Here is a 22,703-nt window from a genome sequence, read left to right on the forward strand (position 1 = left end):
CAAGAGTCAACAAAATTCCTGAATGATACCCATATAGAAAGTTTGGGTTCACTACTCACTTCATGTGCATATTCACAGATGACTACATATATAGCCTTTATGCCTCAGAAAGTATAAACAGATAATAGTTAATATATCTATTCAGTTCAAGAGATATAGCTCCTTTACAGAAAACAACAAAAAATTAAGCCTGCAGCTCAGTCACAACCAAACCAACTAAAAAATATACAAAACAAAACATAAACTACAGTTTCCCATTTGAAATATCATAGCAGAACTAGAACACTGAATTTCCATCTAGCTATCAAAGCTTTGAATGATTCTGGAGATCTAGGGATAACCACATGGGAATGTCAATTGATCTTTATCTAATTTTCATATTGGACTCTTTCCAAATATCCATGAAAAGAGTGCAAAGTGGCGAGATTATCTGGATGAAAAGTTCTCATGTTTTTCTGACATACCTCTTCTGTAAATGCATTTCTACCTTCAATAAAAAAGGAGTTATTTTCTAAATACAGTTTTATAGAGCCTTCACCTCAAAGAGATTTATTGTACCTGTCTAAGCATCTATGCTATGTGTGTACAGTAAAACTTTCTGTTATTAAACTTCCTTTAATTTACCACATGATGGATTACAAGAGCATCTCTGTCCATTTCCCCTAAAACAGGATTTTAAATAAAATACATGTTTCCCATATACTATTGGGTAACTGTAAGAAAACACAGTGTAACAATGCCCCACTTTCTTTCTCAATTTCTTTTGTTTAAATTTTATTACTATTATACTTATTATTAAGCCTTACTTACAATTCAATTTTTATCCCCCTCCCAGTCTGTCTGCCCTCTGACTCTTCTTTATCCCCTTCCCCCAGTCCCCAAGTGCATATCCCAACACCCTAACCCTACCACACAAAATCTCCCCATTCCCTAATGCCTAAAGTCTCACTCCAGGGTTAGGTCCATCTTCTCTTATTCAAGCCTGCCAAGGCAGTCCTCTGCGGTATATGTGTCTGGGAGCCTCATATCAGCTACTATATATTACCTGTTTGGTGGTTTAGTGTCTGAGAAATCTTGGGGGTCCAGATTAGTTGAGACTGCTGGTCTTCCTATGGGATTGCCCTCCTCCTCAGCTTCTTTCAACTTTTCCCTAATTCAACCACAGGTGTTGAATTAAAACCACAGCTTCTGTCCATTGATTGGTATAAGTATCTGGGTCTGACTATTTCAGCTGCTTACTGGGCCTCTAGGCTTCTGTCTTTAAGCACATCACAGTATCAGTAATAGTGCCAGGCCTTGGGGCTTTCCCTTGAACTGGGAATTGATCCGTTTGGACTTGAAAATCCGGGGTTGGGGAATCTACAGAAATCAACAAAGTTTAACAAGCTCAAGGGCCCAAGTCAGAATGTCTCAATCCCACTTAGGAGAGAGAAGAAGAGGTGGAGGCAGAGGGAAGGAGGGACCTAGGTAGGAAAGGGGTCAGGGAGAGAAAAAGGGAAATATGGTCACGTATTGTGGGGAGGGCAGGAGTGAAGCCCCGAGGGCCAGCAGAAAGAGTAGAAACAGGCAATTTTGTCCTGTCACTAGACCTCCTTTTTCTTAGTCTCTTCTCCATTTTGGCTCTGTAGTTTTTTAAACAGGAAAAATTCTGGATGAGAGTTTTGACAGTGGGACGACAACCCCACTCCTCCACTTGATGTTTTGTCTTTCTAATGGAAGTGGACTCCACATGTTCCTTTTCTGCACTGTAGGGCATTTCATCTAAGATTCCTGTCATTGAGTCCCGAGAGTCTCTCATTTCCAGGTACATTCTAGAAAAGGGTCTTCCCTCCTCCTATCTCTCAAGGGTGCCTGTTTCTACTCTTCTACGGGCAACTTTAAAAAGCTAGAAGCAGGAGATTTCAACTTCCTCAGGAAACAGGAAACCAATTGGTTGTCCACTGAGAAATGGCCAGCCTGAGAACATTAATAAAGGCAACATTATTTCAACAGGATAGGTTATATTTAGGCATATATATGTATATGCATGTAGATGTATGGATGCAATAACATTTAAAGCATGGTTTTGATACAGAGTTGGAGGGGTATGTAAGAGTGTTTGGAGTGGGTAAATTAGAAGGGGAATTTGTCATTATATTATAATCTAAAAAGTATAATGGCTTAAAAAATAAAAAATCAAAGTAAAACAACTAATAAATGTAATATGCTAAAATAAAAAAATGTTTTCTATTTTCTACCTCATGTAATTGCTTCCTTTTCCTTATACATTGATGACTAATCAAGTTAGTAAATTTCCAACCTTATGAATAAATGATTTTTAAACATTTTTTAATGTCTAGTTTTTAGATTGCATATCTCAAATTCACATTCCTTGTTACTTTCCATCTTCTAGTTTACTTTCATGAATATTTATGGTTTTGTTGCACTCAGAGATTTCAGTATTTGATCTTTAACTTTTTTTACTTATTTTTATTGTGTAGGATTTATTTAGAGGACATTCCTATTTTCCATGTCACATAGTCGGAGATTTTCTGAAAAGCCCCTGTTTTTTCCTAGAGGGTCGTATAAACAAAACTTAGGCTTGAACATAATTGTGTTCTGTTTCTTTTCATAGCTGACAACTTGTGAAAGGAGAACCAAAGAGATTCTAGATCCCATGGGTGCTAGAGAGATGGATCAATGGTTTAAAATGCAAATCAGAGAAGCATGTTGTGGTACATGTCTACAATACCACCACTGACATGAAAAGGCAGGTTAATATCTTTGATTGGTCTACATAGGGATAGCTAGGCTTGCACATTAGAAAAATTTGTATTGCTCTTAAAGAAAACTTGAGATCTGCACCAAGCACCCCTGTCAGGCAGCGTATGGATCCCTGGACCTAAGCTCCAATGCCCCAAGACCATCGTTTGCATTCTGTTTTTACTCTTCTCAGTAGTCCAAACATACACACGCACGCACGCACATGCACACACACACAAACACACACACACACAGAGAGAGAGAGAGAATTAAAAAGAAAATCTACAGAGAAAGGTTCCAGAATCTACTAAGTACTTATCATAAATAACTGAAGTGTAAGTAAATTAAGCTTTAATTGCAAATAATTTCACTATTCTAACACTCTATTTGAAGTGTTACTTTTTTTCAGCATATCTCTCTCTGCTCCCTTTGCAGATTTATTCTCCTTAAAGACTATTTATCAATAACTAAACGTCATCGTTTTCAATGTATCATTCTTTAAAATTTGCTAAGTTCTATACAGTGAATATATGTCAAGCAGAACTGGAGGATTTCTGTCATTTAAAAATGTTTGTAATCGTTACCAATTCTTTACATGTATAATGTACTACAAGAATAATGTAACCAGGTTCAGGTTGGCTGCCTTATCTTCTTTACACAGTGAGGATAAACAATTTGGGCTCCCTTCTTAGTCTCTGAAAGTTCTTTATTTTTCAATAGCTGTAAACCTTGCTCCTCAGTAGCAGTGTTAAAGAAAAAGAGTCTTTTATTCAGACAACTCTGATATCCTTTGCATTTTCGACTGAATGAAAGGAGGATACTATGTGAAGGTATTTGATTTGTGACACAATAGCTGCTTTCCTCAGCTAATACAAAGAGCACAGAACAGATTTACATTGTGTATGTTCTTACAAAGGAAGAAATAAGCATTTGGGTTTGAAATATGTTTAGAAGTTATTTTTATGACAGGCAAGACATTTTGTTCAGCTGTGATTTTCAGTCTAAGACACAGGATCACACTAAGCATTCATTTTCCGCTTCTGGTGTCATCTTAAGCTTTAGATCTTCCATATTGTCTCTTCTTCCCTGAGAGGTGGATGTCAGACAATGTTTGCTCTGCTGTTAAGTCTACAATTTGATGGTTATAAAATATCAAGAAAGCTATTTCTTGACTTTTCATAATGTAGCTAGATTAAAAATAGGACAGTGCTCATAGTACTCACTTGGGTGATTGCATGATTTAAGGATATAAGGCTCCAAGTGGATCTTTTTCACATTCCTGTTGCTTATTTTCAGTTTCTTTTTGACTGTCAATAAGACGTTTGAAGGATTTAGAAAGGTTAAACCACTAGTGGCCATAGTTAATAGGAAACATTTGAATAGCAGATGGTTGGATAAAAACACAAAAATATAGCCAGAGTAGTTTCTTGAGCCCTTGGAGACAGAATAATACACTCAAGCATGGCTATGTCTCATTTCCCAAAACACATGTTGTCTTTCTTCCTCTCAGTAAATGATATTCTGGAAGCATCATCAGTAATAAAGAAAATATAATTGAGCTAACACCATAATTTTACCCTCGTTGCCGTTCTATTATTCTAATGCTTCCATTGAACCATCACAATTTATTTCGTGTTCCTTGCCCCATGGTTTGCAATACATGAAACTAGAAAGCAGTTAAATGGTATTTAATATCAGCTATATGGGTCATATTGAGTGGCAATGTCATCTAATAGGTCCATTATTGTTGGCAAAATAAGTTGATTTTACTTATTACTTGGAACTCCAAAACAAATTGTACTTTGAAAGGATAAAACAATACTGATTCCTATGAATGAAAGTCCAGGGATAGATTCTCATATGAATTCACAGTTACCTTTTAACTGCAGCTCCATATAAGAATCCTGGTGATCTTCTTAGTTGTGTGCAGTCTTAAGCTCAGATCACCAAATGTCCCTTCAGGAACACCAAGTTGCACATCTGAATGACAAAGACAGCCTCATCCTCCATCCAAAGCCTCTAGTTTTCAGTGAAGGAACAGTGAATGTTCATCCTAAATCTGATGGTCTAAAAAACATTAGTCCTTTTTTTAGTTTAAGCTAGATGCCTGATAGTTTAAGCTAGATTCTAGTGTAAACTCTTCCTTTAATCAATGTTAAACGATGAAACACACCCTTTACTAAATGTTAAAAAAGCATAAAATAGTATCAAAGACACCTGGTCTTTAATATGCAACCTCTATTCTTGTTATTGCTGTGGATGAATAACAATTAAGAGGCTGCAGATAGTTCCCAGGACATAGGGGAGGGCAGAGAAAAAATGATCCTTTCTTTGGTAATGTGGTTTCTTAGCTTGTTCTATTTCATTTCACGCTGCAGTAGAATACATCAGGCTCTTTCCTCTATGCAGGTTTCTTCTGCCTCCAAATGGCTAGGCGTTCTAACAGAAGGTATGTGGAAATGGCACTTATTCTTCACACAGTCCTCCTGTCCTTCTTCCACCAAACACAGTGGACTTGAACAAAACATCTCCTAACAGATACATTAAGAAGCAGTCCATTTTTACATCAGTCAAAAGAGCATCTGCACGTGGTTTATAACAACCTATTTTATATTTCCAGGGTAAAACAGTCCCATAATTTTGACCTGCCCTGAGTGTAATGAACAAATAATCCTGTTTAATTAATTCTTCCCACAGCCTTTCCCTTTCAGTGAGCATACTATGCTGCCTCTTACATAAATCTACTTCACCCTGAACAGTGTCCTTTTAGAATGTCAAATATAAAATGTTACCTTCAATTTTAATTTGCTCTACTACAGTGGTTTGAATAAGACATGCTCCCATAGGCTTATGTATGTCAGTGGTTAGTTCCTCAGTCATTTCTGTTGTTTGGGAAGTTTTGCATCCTTTAAGAAGTGAATACTTGCTGGATGAAATATGGAGGAAATCCCAGGCAGGATTTTGAAGTTTTAGCTGCTCTCCAATTTTTCAGTTCATTTTCTCTGCTTCCTGGAAACAAATGAAAGGAAAACAGTCAGGCACTTGATTTCGCTGGTCTGCTCTGCCTTCCTGCCATTGTGAATACCTGCCTTGTGGAACTTCTCTATTCATTACATTGCTTTTGCTTGTGTTATTTTACCACAGTAACAGAAAAGTAACTAACACACTTATTAAGACTTAGTTTTTATTTGTGTAGTTATTTTAAATAGGAAAACACAATCTAACTATAGATTTTTATAGCATTGACCTTATCTGATCATATAAAACAAGTGTATTATTGTATCAAAACAATAGAAATCACTAATGCGATTTTGTCATTATTATTGAAGAAATTAATTACTTTAAATCTTTTTTGATCAATTTCAGGATCAAAAGTGAAGGAATTAAAAGAGAATGTAGTTAGTATTTAGATATAAATCAAATTCGAGTGCTTAGAAATTAATTTTATAAATATTAGAAAAATTGGCATTGTAAAGGAACATTTGACTCTTAATAATAATGTTACATCTAATATGTTTTTCTTTTTCTGAAAATACATACTTTCCTATAGCTCTAAGATTCAAATTGTGCTGCCAAAGTAGATATTTCAAATTCAAATTAGTTCCCAATGTACTCTCTATCTTATGGTTTCTTATTGAAAAATGTTTTTAAAGTTGGGAAAATACAAAAATCTTAAGATTCTGAGCATGGATTTTATTTCCTTAATCAAAGACTGGTTTTCAATATATACAAAGAATCAATGCTGACCAACAAAAGAGTAATGTAATCTAAAATTTCAAATGATATACAAGATTTAAAATTTCATGTCACATTTATTTTAAAAAATAGGAGTTGTGTTTATAATGTTTTCATTAGTTAGTTATTCACTTAAGAGCTTGAGTAAAGAAATCTCCTCCCAGTCCAATCCTTATTTCCCTATTCCCTTCTCCCTTTCTTCTCAAAAAATGGGATGACCATCCCACCTTGGCACATCAAGTCATAGTATGACTAGGTGAATCTTCTCCCACTGAGCATAGACAAGGTGGCACAGCTAGGAGAAAGGGATTCAAAGGAAGAGAAAAAGTCAGAGACAGCCTGGCTCCTACTGTTACGGTATGCACATGAAGAGCACCCTGCACATCTGCTACAGATGTGTAGGGGACCGAGGTCCACACCATACATGTTGTTTAGGTTGTGATTCAGACTATGTGAGCTACTATGGTTTGAGGTTAGTCTCTTTTGCTCTTCTTTCCTAGTCTCTTAGTCTTTCCTTATCTTTTCCACAAGACTCCAAGGGTTCAGTTTAATGTTTTGCTGTGGGTCTCTGTATCTGTTTCTACAAGCTGCTGGATAAAGTTTTTCAGAAGACAATTATGTGAAGTTTTTTCTACAAGCACATCAGCTTCTAATTACTAGTGTCAGCGTTTGGCTTTCTCCCATGGGACCTGTCTCAAGTTGATCAGTCATTGTTTGGTCATTCTCTCAATCTCTACTCCATTTTTATTCTTGCACATCTTGTAGACAGGAAATACTTTGGACCCAAGTTTCTGTGGGTATGTTGGGGACCCCATCCCTCTACTGGAAATTCCAACTTACTACAGGACACTGTACTTCCAGTTCCATGTCCCCTCTTCTAGGAGTCTAGGCAAGTGCCATTCCCATAAAATCCCAGCAACTTGCCCCATTGCAGTTCTCATGTTCATCCCAGAGATGCTTTCCCAAAGATTTCAATTTTCTCTCCTAGACTTTTCTGCTCACCCCTTTCCCATTCTTCCCACCTTTGTTCCAACTTCAGTTCCTTTCCCTTCCCTGCTTCCTAGCCAGTCTTTCCCTGCAATAACCTGCAATAATGTTTATTTTATTTCCTCTTGTGAGTGAATTTCAATCATTCTTCCTTGGGTCCTCCTTGCTACTTAGTTTCTTTGAATCTGCAGACTATAGAACGGTTATCATGTACTATATGGCCAATATTCAATGATAAGTAAGAATATACCATTTATGTCTTTTGGTGTCTGGGTTCCTCACTAAAGATGATATTTTTCTAGTTCCTATCAATTGCCTGCAAATTTCATGATGACCCTGTTTTCCATAGCTTGGTGGTACTATGTGCATTGAGTAAATGCACTACATTTTCTTTGTCTATTCTTCAGTTGAGAGATATTTGGGGTTTTCTAGTTTCTGACTACTATGAGTAAGTCTACTATGAGCATGGATCAACAATTGTCCTTTTGGCATGATTGAGCATCTTCTGAATATATGTTCAAATATATAGTCAAATCTTGAGGTAGATCAATTCCTAATTTCCTGAGAAAACACAAAAGTAATTTCTAAATTGGTTGTACACGTTTTTACTTCCACCAGCGATGTTCCTGTTGTTCCTCATCACCACGAGCATGTGAAGTTCTTTCAGCTTTTGATCTTAGTTATTCCATTCTGACATGTGTAGAATTGAATCTCAGAGTCACTTTTATTTGCATTTCCTTCATGAGTAAGGATGGTGAATATATCTTAGGGAGGCATTTGCTTGGTTCTCTGAGGCAGAGTAAATACAAAGTAGATGCAATGTGAAAGTCTGCCTGCCAGGCAGAGTAAAGGCCATTTTGCTGGCAGATTTCTTGGCCTTCTGATGCATGGAATGATAGGAGGAGATAAGCTTGAGGCTCAAGGCTAAGGACTGGACATTATATTGTCTTTGATGGAAGGAACGTGGAGGCTTATGGATAAAAACAGATATTCTGTGTATATGTCAGCAATGTTTCTGCTAGCTTGTGGTATTGCTTCCCATGGCACATTGGGATATAAAAAGTTTATGTAAACTAAAGTCAGGACAGTGTCAGTATTCATTGACAGTCATCCCAAATCTAACTCTTAAGTCTGTGTCTTCTTTCTGTCTTTCCTTTAATCATGCTGACCCCCCACTCAGGCACTGTTCAACTCCTGCAAGTGTTTACATGCTTCTTGGCCATTCTTCTACTGTATTGTGAATTCTCTGATTAGGTCTATACTTTTTAGTTGGGTTATTTTATTTGTTTGTGTCTAAAGTCTTCAGTTCTTTATATAATTTGGATATTAGCCTTCTGTCAGATTTGAGATTGATGAGGTTTGTTCACCATTATGTAGCCAGTTGTTTTGTCCTATTGACAGTGTCCTTTGCTTTACAAAAGAATTTTAGTTTCATGAGGTACTATTTGCTAATTGTTTATCTTAGTACCTGAGATGTCTGTTTTCTGTTCAGAAAGTCCTTTCCTGTTTCAATGTGTTTAAGGATACTCCCCAATTTCTCTTCTATTAAATTAGGAGGATCTGGATATTTAATATGGATTTATTTACATTATTCTATATGTAGACTGTGGTTCTGAGTTACCCCTTCTCCCTCAGGATATATAGGGAGTACTACACACCAAAGAAGAAAGTATAAAGTGAAGTCCAGAAAAGGTAGGTCAGTCAGATTTCTGTCCAGCAGACAGTGTTGTTGGAGAAAACCTTTTCCAATAGGGTTACAGTTCTCTTAGAAGATAATCAGTAAAACAGCTTTCTTAGATTATATTCAGGTAAATAGCTTGTGTGCTTTATTTGGGGTAAACAAATGCTCTGTGAACCTTGGATAGTGGCAAGGAATTTTTTTCAGGGTGAAAGTGCATCATTAGCTGGAGCTTAAACATACCATGGAAAATGACTCCCTTGCATGGAGAAGCATTCCTGGAATTTCATGGGTCCACAGAGCAGGCTCTTTTTTGGAGCAAGAAATTTGAACCTGTAATTTTGCCAAAGACTGTGTCACATTTCTATGGTAGTGTATGTATATTCGGGTTTCTCAGATCAGACAGAGAAAAGGAGGACTGTCTAAGAAAAATAAGTCCCACATTTTGTCCCAGGAAATCAGTCCCAATATGGTAGACTACAATGTTAATAGGGGGATCCAAAAGACGACATCCAGTTAGAACACCATTTGATGAAGATATTTTCTGTTTTACTTGGCAGAGTGTTGGCTTCTTTGTCTAAAATCAAGTGTCAGTAGCTATGTCGATTTATTTATGGGTCTTCAATTTTATTTTAAACCTCTCTGTTTTTATGTTAAGGCCATGCAGTTCTTATTGCTATTCTTCTGTAGTACAACTTGAAATCAGGGATTCTAATATTTTCAAAATTTATTTAATGGTACAGGACTGTTTTAGCTATCCTGGGACTTTTATTGTTCTGCATGAAGCCAATAATTTCTCTTTCAAGGTCTGAAAAAGATGTTTTGGAATTTGGTGGGAATTGCACTGAATAGGTAGAATGATTTTGGCAACATGACCAGTTTTGCTATGTTAATCCCGCAGATCCATGAACATGGAGAACTTTCCATCTTCTGAGAACTTCTTCAATTTCTTTTTCAAGACCAGCATTGTCTTATATTATGGTTTGTAGAAGCTTGGCCCAAGAAGTAGCACTGTTAGAAGGTGTGGCCCTGTTGTAGTATATGTACCCATGTTGGAGTAGGTGTGTTACTGTGGGTGTGGGCTTTGCTAGCTGCCTGGAGGTCAGTCTTCTGCTAGTAGCCTTCAGATGAAGATATAGAACTCTCAGCTCCTCCTGTACCATGCCTGCCTTGATGTTGCCATGTGATAAAGGCCTTGATGATAAAGGACTGAACCTCTGAAATTGAAGCCAGCCCCAATGAAATGTTGTCATTTATAAAACTTGCTTTAGTCATGGTCTGTTCACAGCAGTAAAACCCTAACTAAGACATTGTTGTTTTTTACTTAACAATGTCTCCAGTGACTTTGCTGAAGGTGCTCATCAGCTAAAGGAGTTCGTTGATAAAGTTCCATTTGGGAATATTGATACTTTTACTTCTTCCTTTTTAATTCATACCTCTTTTATCTGCCTTAGTTGTCTTATTGCTCTAGCTGAAACTTCACATATTTTATTGAATAGATATGGAGACAATGCCCAGCCTAGTCTTGTCCCTAATTGTAGTGGAATTACTTTAAGTTTTTCTCCTCCTAATTTTGTGTTGGCTATTGGCTTGTTGTGTATTGTCTTATACATATGTTTTTAGGTATGACCCTTGAATCCCTGCTGTCTTCAAGAGTTTTAAAGCGATGGGGTATTGAAAGTATCTCCAAGACTTTACTAACATCTAAAGAGATGACAACATTTTTTTTTGCTAAGTACATACTTTAAGGCATATTTATATACATTTTATTAATAGAGCTACATGTTTATGGAACAAATGTTAGAAACATTAACAGGAATTTTGTGCAATAAAGGGCTGGGAGTCTTCTTCTGTGTCTTGTTTTTCAGACTTCGTAATTGTTAAAGAATTTACAAAAGGAAGGCAGTATTTTCAGAAATGTGACTGGCTTCAATGAAACATTAAAATATACCCCCAAACCACAAAGCACACAGCGGTTAAGGAAAACATTTTAATGCTCAAGGGGTAGGTTCGATGGAGAGTTTATACAATCAGCATTCTTGACAGGACAGTTGGTAGGACAGAGTTCAAATTCAGTCATTCATTTCTCTCTGGATCTAAACTGAAAAAGAATGAGTAATTTACCCCCATTACCAGAGACTGAAATACCTTGAGCTCTTCAGGAGAGCTTACCGTGTGCACAAGCCCTTGACTATAAATACTAAAGAGAGAACACATCATCTTTTATAGAAGATAGCTCACTGAAGATGTGCTATGGTGAATAGTTACATAATTTCTAAGACAGCCGTGGAGGAATTTCATGTTGTAGACAATTAAATTATCAGATGTGAAAATTGAGTAAACCCCCAACAATTGCCAGGTGTCAATCATGGTTCCTGCTAGATGTCCCTTGGAAGCCATCCCAGATCTGAAATGCATGTCACAGCCTTTTCCAGCTAACTTAGTGACACCAGTTTTGTTTTATTTTAATCACCTAAGTCCTCTTCCTAGCAATGTAAAAAAGCAAATCAAACAGGCAGAAGACAGCACTTTCTCCACAGTTTTAGATTGAGGGAGGAAGTAGTACTTAAGTGCAGTTTTGCCCCTGGGAAAGTTAAAGCTTCTTGTTGCAATATAGGGTGTTTATGTGCATCTCTCTCCATCCTTGGCTGTGATGAGAAGACAAGGATAAAGGCTGTTCATGGAGAGAAAGGAGTTATATTTTTGACATATGAACATGAAACCATACTGCTTGATCTGTCCAAACTAGAGTTCTGTTCAATTCTTCATTTATAGTGTTGTTACTTGACAGATCTGAGAATTCAAACTTTCCTGGAATGCACTTTTAGTCTCCGGAACCCCAGTTTTTATCCTTAATTTATTAATTGTTTCCTGTTTTTTCATCCTTCACTCATTAACAGAAAACTATGTTACATATTTTTTTTTTCCTGAAGACTTGTTCGCACTGTTCAGAAGCTCAAGACTGACCTAGATTAGCTGTGAGAAAGTTGGGAAATATAAATCCCACCCACCTCTCCTTCACATGCTTTTGGGGTAACTCATGGGGGAAGGATATTGTCAATCAACATCAAGTCCTTAAAGCTAAAGAGCAAGGGGCCTGTAGGCCTCCTGTGGCATTTCAGGGGCATAGATTGAAACCTACAAGGCTTTTTTGAAAACAAAATAAAAATAATAACTTACTTAAAGCACAAATGTCTTCAGCTCACAAACTGGAAAGCCTTTCAAATTCAGACTAAATGCAAAATCTCCAAATCTAAGCTCCCCACCTCTCCTCTTTTCACGCACATGCATTCAGGTAAAGATAACTATGAGAATGGACACACACACACCTTAGCTTACCCCTCCACACACCCATTAAAATGGATCCTTTAATTTCCTGGTGCAGTGGCCTAAACATATATTCCCAGCATTATAATACCTGCTTTCTTCCTATTGCAACTGTCACTTCAGTACCTAGGAAGGCTGAAGCAGAGAAAACAAAGAGAAAGATGTACTTGAAGCTGTGTCTGGAAACTGTTTCCTTTGGGGACAATAAACTGGACTTGCATCCTGTTCTCCATTAGGGGCTGATATCTGTTGCAAAGCTTCCAAGCAAACTCTCCTGTTCTTCAATTTCCCGATATTCCTTCTTATACTTCTGAGTACTCTAGATGGCCAAGGTAATGACAATTTCTAGTGCTATGATGACTCCCAAAGTGATTCTAGCAGCTTCCCCTCCTGACATTCCATTACTGTCCCCATGAATGACTGCCATGGCTCTATGAAGCTCCAGAGGCTCTCCCAGTTTCCACTGGTTGGTCTAAGGATCCTTAATCCAGGATTTGGCAGTCTCACTACTGGTCACTATGACAGTGTTGGTGGAAAATTGTCTCTTGAGTGGTGGTTCAGTGTTAGGTCAGACCCTGACTAGGAACAGGGACCCTACTGTAAAGATTTCAGCCTTGACACAGGAAACTTGGTATCTTTCACTGATAACAGTTAGGTGCTGGCTGAAGCCCCCAGGACACATTTTCAGAGATGGTGTTTCTATGTCTTTGTCTGTATCAGAATTTACCAATGTGTTCCCCATTATTCAACTGAAGAAACCATCAGGGTTCCAAAGGGAACTGAAAAATTGTACCCCATCTCATAATCCAGGGACCCACATACCTTAAGGCTATCAAACAGGTTTAGTGGAATGTAGCCAGCTGGACATGACTGTGCATTTGTCAGAGGGTTGATGCTCTTGATAGTGAAGACACCTCCAAAGGGAAGTCCTGAGTTGTCAGGTTCTTGGCCAGTGGCAGAAACCAATAAGCCCTGAATTCAGCCTTGTCCAGTCAGAACACATCTTCACACACTGTCTTACAGAAAATCTTGAAGGTGCATTTTTTTTTGCATTCTAGGTGACTATAACCCTCCTCATGGATCTGAGACAGCATATGGTGGGGTATAGACAGAGGAACAAGAGAAGTCACCAGTGGTCAGATTCTTCTGCTCCGAATTTTAGCAAAGAACATCACCTGAAAGTTCAGTGCATTCCTGATAAATTCCACCAAAGGTGAAGGTAGTTACTTTTGCATCACATGAAACATAGTCCATATTGTCTTGAAAATTGAAGTTGGGGAGTCAATATTTGTGCAGTCAGTGTCAGTGTTAAAAATATAATAGTCTCTCATAGCAGTTTCCACTGTCTTCGACAGCTTCTTCACCAAGGGACTCAGCAAGCCAGGCAGTTTGTCAGGCTTAATGAAGAAATGCAGAGGCAAGCCAGCATAGTCTATTGCCACTAGGTGGTTAGTGATGCCCTTCTGCCAGGTTTCTAAGGTGATGCCTGGATAGAAGAGGATCCCTCCAAAGCTCTGAACCCTGGAGTTCATTCTGTTAGACTGGTAGCTCTTGGTCAATGTAGTCTGAGAGGTGTAGTCTGTTTCAATATTGACGTTCACAATGTTTAAGAAGGTAATCCCAGCAGAAGCAGTCACAGTATAATGGCTGTTCTGGTTGTCCAGGAGGAAGGAGGACCTTATGTGATCCTCTTGAACCAGTGCAGACCCAGCATATACACTAGTGATTACATGTATGCTGTAGTTGAGGACTGAGAGTTCTGCCATGTAGGTGGCCATCTTCCTCTGGTTTTTCTCTAGTTGGTCACAGATGTTCATATGTGCTTTTGTAAACCCCAAGCTACACTCTGAAGTTGAGCTGGTTTTGACTGAGTAGATCTGGTTTCTTACCTGAACCCAGGTAGTTACAGCTTGGTCCTTTACTTGAAGGTCTTCATCTTTTGGAAGTCAGTAGAAAACTTGTCATAGACTTTAGAGAAAAGAGAGAGCTTTGTGTGGACACAAACTGAGGTGGTACTATGGTAATTCTCCCAGGATTCCAGGATTTCTGAGTTCATCTCCAGGTACCTCTCTTTCTGTGGTCTTACAGTTGGTATAAGTCAAGTTCATCACCTATCCCATGTCTGTGTTTTTCAGATTATCCTAGCCTCCTCCTGGTAGAACCTCCAAGACAGGGAAGTTCAAGGTATCCTTGCATATTTGAAACCCAGTCATACTCGTGTCTCTAAGAAACGTGTCTGCTTCAGAAAATGCTGTCATAATCCAGATGAGGGCAATGGTCATGAAGCTGTTCATGGTGCAGTCGTTTCCAGCCAAATATCAGCCGAAAGCATTCACCAGCAAGACTAGAGCAAATAGAAGGATGGGAAAGAATGCAGTTGCTGAAACAAAAATTTCTACAGTTCACCTAAACCCATTAGTTCCTCTTTATGCTGCTCTAATTGCAAAATAGAGAAATGAAAGTTGGCTGGAATATTAGAGAACATTAGTACCTTGTAAAAATTAATTTACACTGGATATGCACATATACACACTTCACCAAACTCTCCTTCTTCAGTGTCCATCACCCTGTCTTTCTTCTGCTGAAGTGGTTTGTCACACAGTAAAAGTATGGATTCAACACCTTAAATCATCTCTGTCGGAAGGCTCTGTCTGGCATTTGGCTCTCTATTTGATTGACTTCAAAGTCTTCCTTGCTCTTCTTTTGTGAAATGCAATATTTGTTTCTTTTTACTGAAAATACAGGAGTTAGTAGCAACCTTTTGCTGATTTACATACCCTGCCTCCACTAGGCAGGCTTCTCTGGGTCTAGGACAAATCTTCGATATCTCATTGGCACACTGAAGTTGGAGGCTGTCCTCTGAGAATGAAAGGGTAAAGGACCCCAGATGCATACTTAGTGAAATCTCAGTGTTACAAACTCACACAGTACTGGTTTGGAGATATATAGGGCAGAACTACTCAGGAAATCATGCTATCTTCTGGGAGAAATCAGCCTGAATTGTCCTGAGCATCCTGAGTAGTGGTGAGGGGTTCCAAACTGCTCTGATTTTCTCCATTCCAATAGAAATATTTAAGAGAAGATAAAAGTAACACTATAAATTTGGGTTTACTCAAAGCATACAGTGTCCCAGGAACACGTGTACATGTGTCTAAACATTTGTCTGACCTTCTTCATGTGTGAAATTATAAATTAAGCAGTAGCTAGCCACATGTTTAAATTTTTCATCCCATCAGCATAAACACAGAAAAATGGAAAGATGATTCTTATTACTTAGAATAAAGTATTAAGTTCATTACTTCTATTGTCAGGAAAACATAATGAGTATTCTTTGCTCGACACCTACCTCCTTCTCTTTTTGTCAGGCAGTGATACTAGTTCCCTTTTGTGCTTGTTTTTGTGTGTGTGTGTGTGTGTGTGTGTGTGTGTGTTTGTGTGTGTGTGTGTGTGTGTGTGTGATTGGATTTTTTTTATTTACATTTCAAATGTGATCCCATTTCCCCCACACAACCACTCACCCCTTCCTGCCTCCCTGCCCTGACATTCCCCTACACTGGGTTGTTCAGCCTTGACAGTACAAAGGCCTTCTCCTCTCTCTGGTGCCTAACAAGGCCATCCTTTGCTACATATGCAGCTGAAGACATAGGTCTGCCCTTTTGTACTCTTTGGATGATGGTTCAGTCTCTGAGAGGTATGGTTGGTTGGTATTGTTGTTCTTATGTTTTTGCAAGCCCTTTCAGCTCCTTCATTCCTTTCTCTAAATGCTCCAAATGGGGCCCTTTGCTCAGTTCAATGGTTGGCTATGAGCATTCCCCTCTGTATTTTTCATGCTCTGGTCTCAGACCCTCTCAGGATACAGCTGTATCAGGCTCCTGTCAGCATGCACTTCCTGGCAGTTCCTGGGTTTGGTGATTGAATGCATATTGGCTGGATCCCCAGGTACAGCAGGAACTAAATGGACATCCCTTCAGTTCTGCTCTACATTTTGTCTCCATATCTTCTCTATGAATATTTTTTGTTCAAGGACTGAAGCATCCCCACTTTTGTCATCCACCTTCTTGAGATCAATGTGGTCTGCTCATTGTATCTTAGGTAATCCGAGCTTTTGGGCTAATAGTCACTTATCAGTGAGTGTATACCATGTATGTTTTGTGTTTGTGTTTGTGTGTGTGTGTGTGTGTGTGTGTGTGTGTGTGTTGCCGTTCCCTCATTCATAATATTTTTTTATTTCCATCCATTTGCCTATGGATTTCATGAGGTCATTGCTTTTAATATTTGAGTAGTACACCATTATGTTGATAGACCACAATTTCTGTATCTATTCCTCTTTTAACAGACATTTGTGTTGTTTCTAGATAATGGCTATTATAAATAAGGTTGCTGAGAACATAATGGAGCATGTGTCCTAGTTCTATGTTTGAGCAACATTTAGGTATATGCCAAGGAGTGGTATAGCTGAGTCCTCAGGTAAGTACTATGTCCAATTTTCTGAGGAACCAACAGACTGATTTCCAGAGTGGTTGTACTTGCTTGCAACCACAACAATGGAGAAGTGTTCTTCTGTCTGCACACCCTCCCCAGCACCTTTTTCACCAGAGTTTTTGATCTTAGCCACTCCTGACTTTTGTGATGTGGAAACTCAGGGTTGTTTTGATTTGCATTTCCCTGATGACTAGTGATGTTGAACACTTCTTTAGGTACTTCTCAGCCATTCAATATCCCTCAGCTGAGAATTCTCACTTTAGCTCTGTATCCCATTTTTATTAAGGTTATTTGATTGTTTGGGGTCTAACTTCTTGAGTTCCTTGTATTATTGGATATTACCCATCTATCTGATGTAGGTCTGATAAAGATCTTTTCCCAATCTGTTGGTTGATATTTTGTCTTAATGACAGTGTCTTTTGCTTTATAAAAGCTTTGCAATTTTATGAGGTCCCATTTATTGATTCTTCATCTTAGAACATAAGCCATTGGTGTTCTGTTTGGGAAATTTTCCACAGTACCTATTTTCTTTTCTTTTTCTTTTTTTTTTTTTCCTTTTTTCGGAGCTGGGGACAGAACTCAGGGCCTTGCGCTTGCTAGGCAAGCGCTCTACCACTGAGCTAAATCCCCAACGCCAGTACCTATTTTCTTTGAGGCTCTCCCGCAGTTTTTCTACTATCAGTTTAAGTGTATCTGGTTTTATGTGGAGGTTCTTGATCCACTTGGACTTGAGCTTTGTATAGGGCGATAAGAAGGGATCAATTTGTCTTCTTCTTCCTGTTGATCTCCAGTTGAACCGGCATTATTTGTTGAAAATGCTATTTGTTTTTCACTGGAAGGTGATAGCTCCTTTGTCAAAGATCAAGTGACCATAGGTATGTGGATTCATTTCTGGGTCGATTCTATTTCATTGATCTACCTGCCTGTGTCTGTAACAATACCATACAGTTTTATCACTATTGTTCTGAAATACAATATGAGGTCAGGGATGATGATTCGCCCAGAAGTACTTTTGTTGCTGTTTGAAGGATTGAGTTTGAATTTTGATGGGGATTGCACTGAATCTGTAGATTGCTTTTGGCAAGTTGACCATGTTTATAATAATAATGCTGCCAATTCATAGCATGGGAAACCTTTCCATCTTCTGATGTCTGCTTAAATTTCTTTCTTCTCAGACTTGAAGTTCTCGTTATACAGATTTTTCACTTGCTTGGATAGAGTCACACTGAGGTATTTTATATTATTTGTGACTATTGTGAAGAGTGTTCATTCCCTAATTTCTTTTTCAGACTATTTATTCTTTGAGAAAAGGGAGGCTACTGATTTGTTTGAGTTAATTTTATATCCAGACACTTTGCTCAAGTTGTTTATCAGACTTAGTAGTTCTCTGCTGGAACTTTTGGGGTCACTTAAGTATACTATCATATTACATAGTAATAATTTAACTTCTTCATTTCCAGTTGTTATCTCTTTACCTCCTTTTGTTGTCTGATTGCTCTGGATAGGACTTTGAGTACTATATTGAATAAGTAGGGAGAGAGTGGGCCGGCTTGTCTTGTCCCTGATTTTTGTTGGATTGCTTCAAGTTTCTTTTCATTTATTTTGATGTTGGCTACTGGTTAGCTGTGTATTGATTTTATTATGTTTAGGTATGGACCTTGAATTCTTTATCTTTTCAAGACTTTTAACATGAAGGGGTTTTGAATTTTGTTAAATGCTTTCTCAGTATCTAATGAGAAGATCATGTGCTTTTTTTTTCTTTGAGTTTATTTATATAGTGAATCATGTTGATGAATTTCTGTATATTGAACCATTCCTGTATCCCTGGAATGAAGAGTACATGATCATAATGATTGTTTGAGTGTGTTCTAAGATTCAATTTGTGAGAATTTTATTGAGTATTTTTGCATCCATATTCATAAGGGAAATTGGTCTGAAGTTCTCTTTCTTTGTTGAGTCTTTGTATGGTTTAGGTGTAATCATACTTGTAGATTCATAGAAGGACTTGGGTAGTGTTACTTTTGTTTCTATTTTGTGGAATAATTTGGACAGTATTGGTATTTGTTCTTCTATAAAGGTTTGATAGAATTGTCCAATAAGCTGTGTGGTCCTGGGCTTTTTTTTTTTTTTTTTTTTTTTTGTCTGAGAGACATATAACAACTGCTTCTTTATTTCTTTTAGCAGTTATGGGATTATTTAGATGGTTTATCTGTTCCTGATTTAACTTTGGTACCTGATATCTGCCTAGACAATTGTCCTTTTCACCCAGATTTTCCAGTTTTGTTGAATATAGACTTTTATAGTAGGATCTGATGACTTTTTTTTAATTTGCTCATATTCTGGTGTTATGTCTCCCTTTTCATTTCTGATTTTGTTATTTTGGATCTTCTCTCTGTGCTTGCTGGTTAGTCTGGGTAAGGATTTATCATTTTGTTGATTTTTTTCAAAGGACCAGCTCCTGATTTTGTTTGATTTTCTTCGTATAGTTCTTTTTGTTTTTTCTTGGTTGATTTCCGCCTTGAGTTTTATTATTTCCTTACATCTACTCCTCTTAGGTGTATTTGCTTCTTTTGGTTCTAGAGCTTTCAGGTGTGCTGTCAAGCTGCTAGTGTATGTTCTCTCTGGTTTCTTCTTGGAGGCACTCAGAGCTATGAATTTTCCTCTTAGCACTGTTTATTATGTCCCATAAGTTCGCATAAGTTGTTGTGCCTTCATCTTCATTAAACTCTGAAAAGTCTTTAATTTCTTTATTTCTTCCTTGACTAAGTCATCATTGAGAACAGCATTGTTCAACTTCAATTTACATGCAGACTTTTTGTCATTTTTGTTGCTATTGAAGACCAGCCTTAGTCTGTGGTTATCTGATAGGATGCATTGGATTATTTCAATCTTCTTGGGTCTATTATGGCATTTGTATGACCGATTATATAGTTAGTTTTAGAGAAGGTACCATGAAGTTCTGAGAAGAAAGTATATTCTTTGGTTTTATCACGAAACCTTCTATAAATATCTGTTAAATCCATTTGGTTCATAGCTTTTGTTAGTTTTTCTGTGTCTCTGTTTAGTTTCTATTTCTATGATCTGTCCAATGCTGAGAATGGGATGCTGAAGTCTCCCACTATTATTGTTTGAAGTGCAATGTGTGCTTTGAGCTTTAGTAAGGTTTCGTTTATGAATGTATGTGCTCTTATATTTGGAGCATAAATAGTCAGGATTGAAATTTCATCTTCGTGAATTTCTCATGGCTATGCTTCAGGTTAACTCAGCACACAGGGGATTAGTGGGAGGGGTCTTATGATTACTTTTAATATTAAATTTTATTTGAACACATACTTGTATACTAACATAAATTAAAAATTAAACATTTAATTTGCAGCTAGTCCTAACAGCTGATTGTGTGGTATGTATCATTGTAATTATTAACTTACAATGTGATTTCAACTACATATGACTCTCTTCTACTTTTCTTGTGGCTTTGAGAAGGAAAGGTTCTCATTAGCGAGTTTTTCTTTTTATAATCAGATGTTTTAAAGATGAAATTGTGGAACAGATACAAATAGATGGTGGAAAGATTAAGAAGAAACATATGCTCCTTTAAAAGACTTAATAAGAAGTTAAATAAAAACTGTACCTGGAAAAGAGTACTATCCTCTTTGGTCTACATGTCTTTTGCAGTGTTTCAAAAGTAGAAATATAAAGATTATCTTAAATAGGAGATGTTTTAATTAAGAGGAAATAGATCATTTGAGGGGTGTTCGCTGACTGGTTTATGATTTAACTTTTCAAGCATATTGCTGCCCTCGGCTGAGCTGCTCTCTGCTAGCAATTGACGTCTATAGCTGACAAAAGGGAATTGTTTTACTGGTGAATGTACCTGGTAGCTTACTTGTTCATGCTCCCTAACTCTAGCCTCACTCAACAAGACTGTAATATATGTAAATCAGTGTTAGAGGGTTTTTTTGTCTTTAAAACTCATGAAGTTCAGAATAATTCTGAAAACATGAGCTGTGCAAAGAACTACATATGAAGTGCAAACTATTTCTCTTCAAATATATTTCTATCATTTTGTCAATAAATATTTTAATATTTACTAATATAATAAGATAAAGAATCTGAAAGTTAACAAAAACAATGTGACTGATTTTTTTTTTTACTTCTCTGGTTCTTTTTCTAGTCATATGTGGCTGTGCAAGAGAGAGCTTGAACATAATGATCCATCAGTGTTGACATATTATAATAAATGTACGTTCACGACACAGTTGCAGCTGTGTTTGAGCTACTAGACATTATTAACAGACTTCCTTTTAACATCATTTACAGTCACTATTCATTCAACACCACTACTCCATAACAAAGACTAGACCAATGATTTGTGCCATTTAAGTGTGATTGAATGAAATTAATTTTCTCCATTATGAATTATATTTATATGTGTCTATGATAAAAAAATATTTTAAGAAAAAATATTTTTAAGTGTAAAGAAGAACATATTAGGAAAATAGAAAGAAATGGAGGAGTATACCAAAAGAATACAAATTTTGTTTGTTAGTTTTGGAATATTGTACTTACTTAAATTTTTATTGGTTTTTTGTGAATTTCCCATTGTGTACCCAACTCTACTCATTTCCTTCCTCTTGTAGGTGCCTTTTACCCTTGAAATTCCCACCACCAACAGAGAAAAAAAATAAAAATTTTGTTGTGGAAGCTGTAGAATGTCACAGTATGTCCTACAGTATACCATTTTGTTCACACTTCTTTACTTGCAAATGTTTACTGCAAGGAGTCCTTGCTTTATGAAGAGTCTTCTAACTTTTGCTACTTTATCAATACTGGAATTTCACTGGGGTTCATTTCAGACATCCTGCTGTTGCCTTGTGGCATGGATATATTGTAGTTTTGATCTATTGGTCTGGCCCTTGAAAGCACTACAGTGGTTAATTGATGATATAAATGTTGGGGTGAGCCAAAGCTAAGCCTCTATTCTGGGCCTGAGAGCTATCTGTACTGGTCGGGCCACTGGCTCTCTGGCTCTCATGCCTTTGAGTCTATGTCACCCACAAGCCCCATACCTAGGGTTCGCTCTATTTTGCCGCTGTCATGAAACATAATGCATGTTCTCCTGAGTGCAACTGGTAAGAGACAAGACCAGCTCTCCCTCTCTGATAAACATGGGGACAGCTCTCCTACCTGCAGTAGAAGGTAAGGGTTAAGAGAATATGTCACTCCCTTGCCAGTATCACAGCAAAGGCATGTACTCTCATGCTCTACCCTCAGGGCCTTGTTCCTCCTAAGGGACAGTAATGGTATTGTTGGAGGCTATCCAAAGTACTGAAGTGGTCTAGGAGCATGATCAGTTCTCCTGCTCTGATGCCTGCAGGAAGTCCAGGTAAGGGGTGGGGCTAGTTATGTATAGGCCTCAGATATTGACATGTCTGATAGGAGGTAACCAAGTTCATAGTTGTCCTCCCAGGTTTTGGTGCTGGTTACAAACCATTGCTGCTGCAGGGCCATGGAGTTAGGCATGATCTCCAGTAGTAGCACAAGCCAGGATCCCACAATTGTCCTGCGTGGCATCATAGGCTACTCACACAGGTTGTTTCTGCCTACCTTAAAATCTCCAGTTCTTTGCACCTTCATTGAACACCGTTCTGTTTCTCTTTCTCATCTATTTCTTTACCTCTTACTTGGGGTCTTTGAATGACTGTGGTCATCTAAGGCATGATCTACATACACTTCCACTGATACCCCAAAC

The 22,703-nt window shown here is 37.7% G+C and overlaps 1 pseudogene; it reads right to left on the bottom strand.

Annotated features, from left to right (window-relative positions):
• Positions 1-12,820: 12,820 nt before the first annotated feature.
• Positions 12,821-14,763, bottom strand: LOC116911770 (annotated as a pseudogene).
• Between the last annotated feature and the right edge of the window lie 7,940 nt (positions 14,764-22,703).

The sequence above is a fragment of the Rattus rattus genome, chromosome 10, assembly GCF_011064425.1.
Source record: "Rattus rattus isolate New Zealand chromosome 10, Rrattus_CSIRO_v1, whole genome shotgun sequence".
NCBI classification, from domain to species: domain Eukaryota; kingdom Metazoa; phylum Chordata; class Mammalia; order Rodentia; family Muridae; genus Rattus; species Rattus rattus.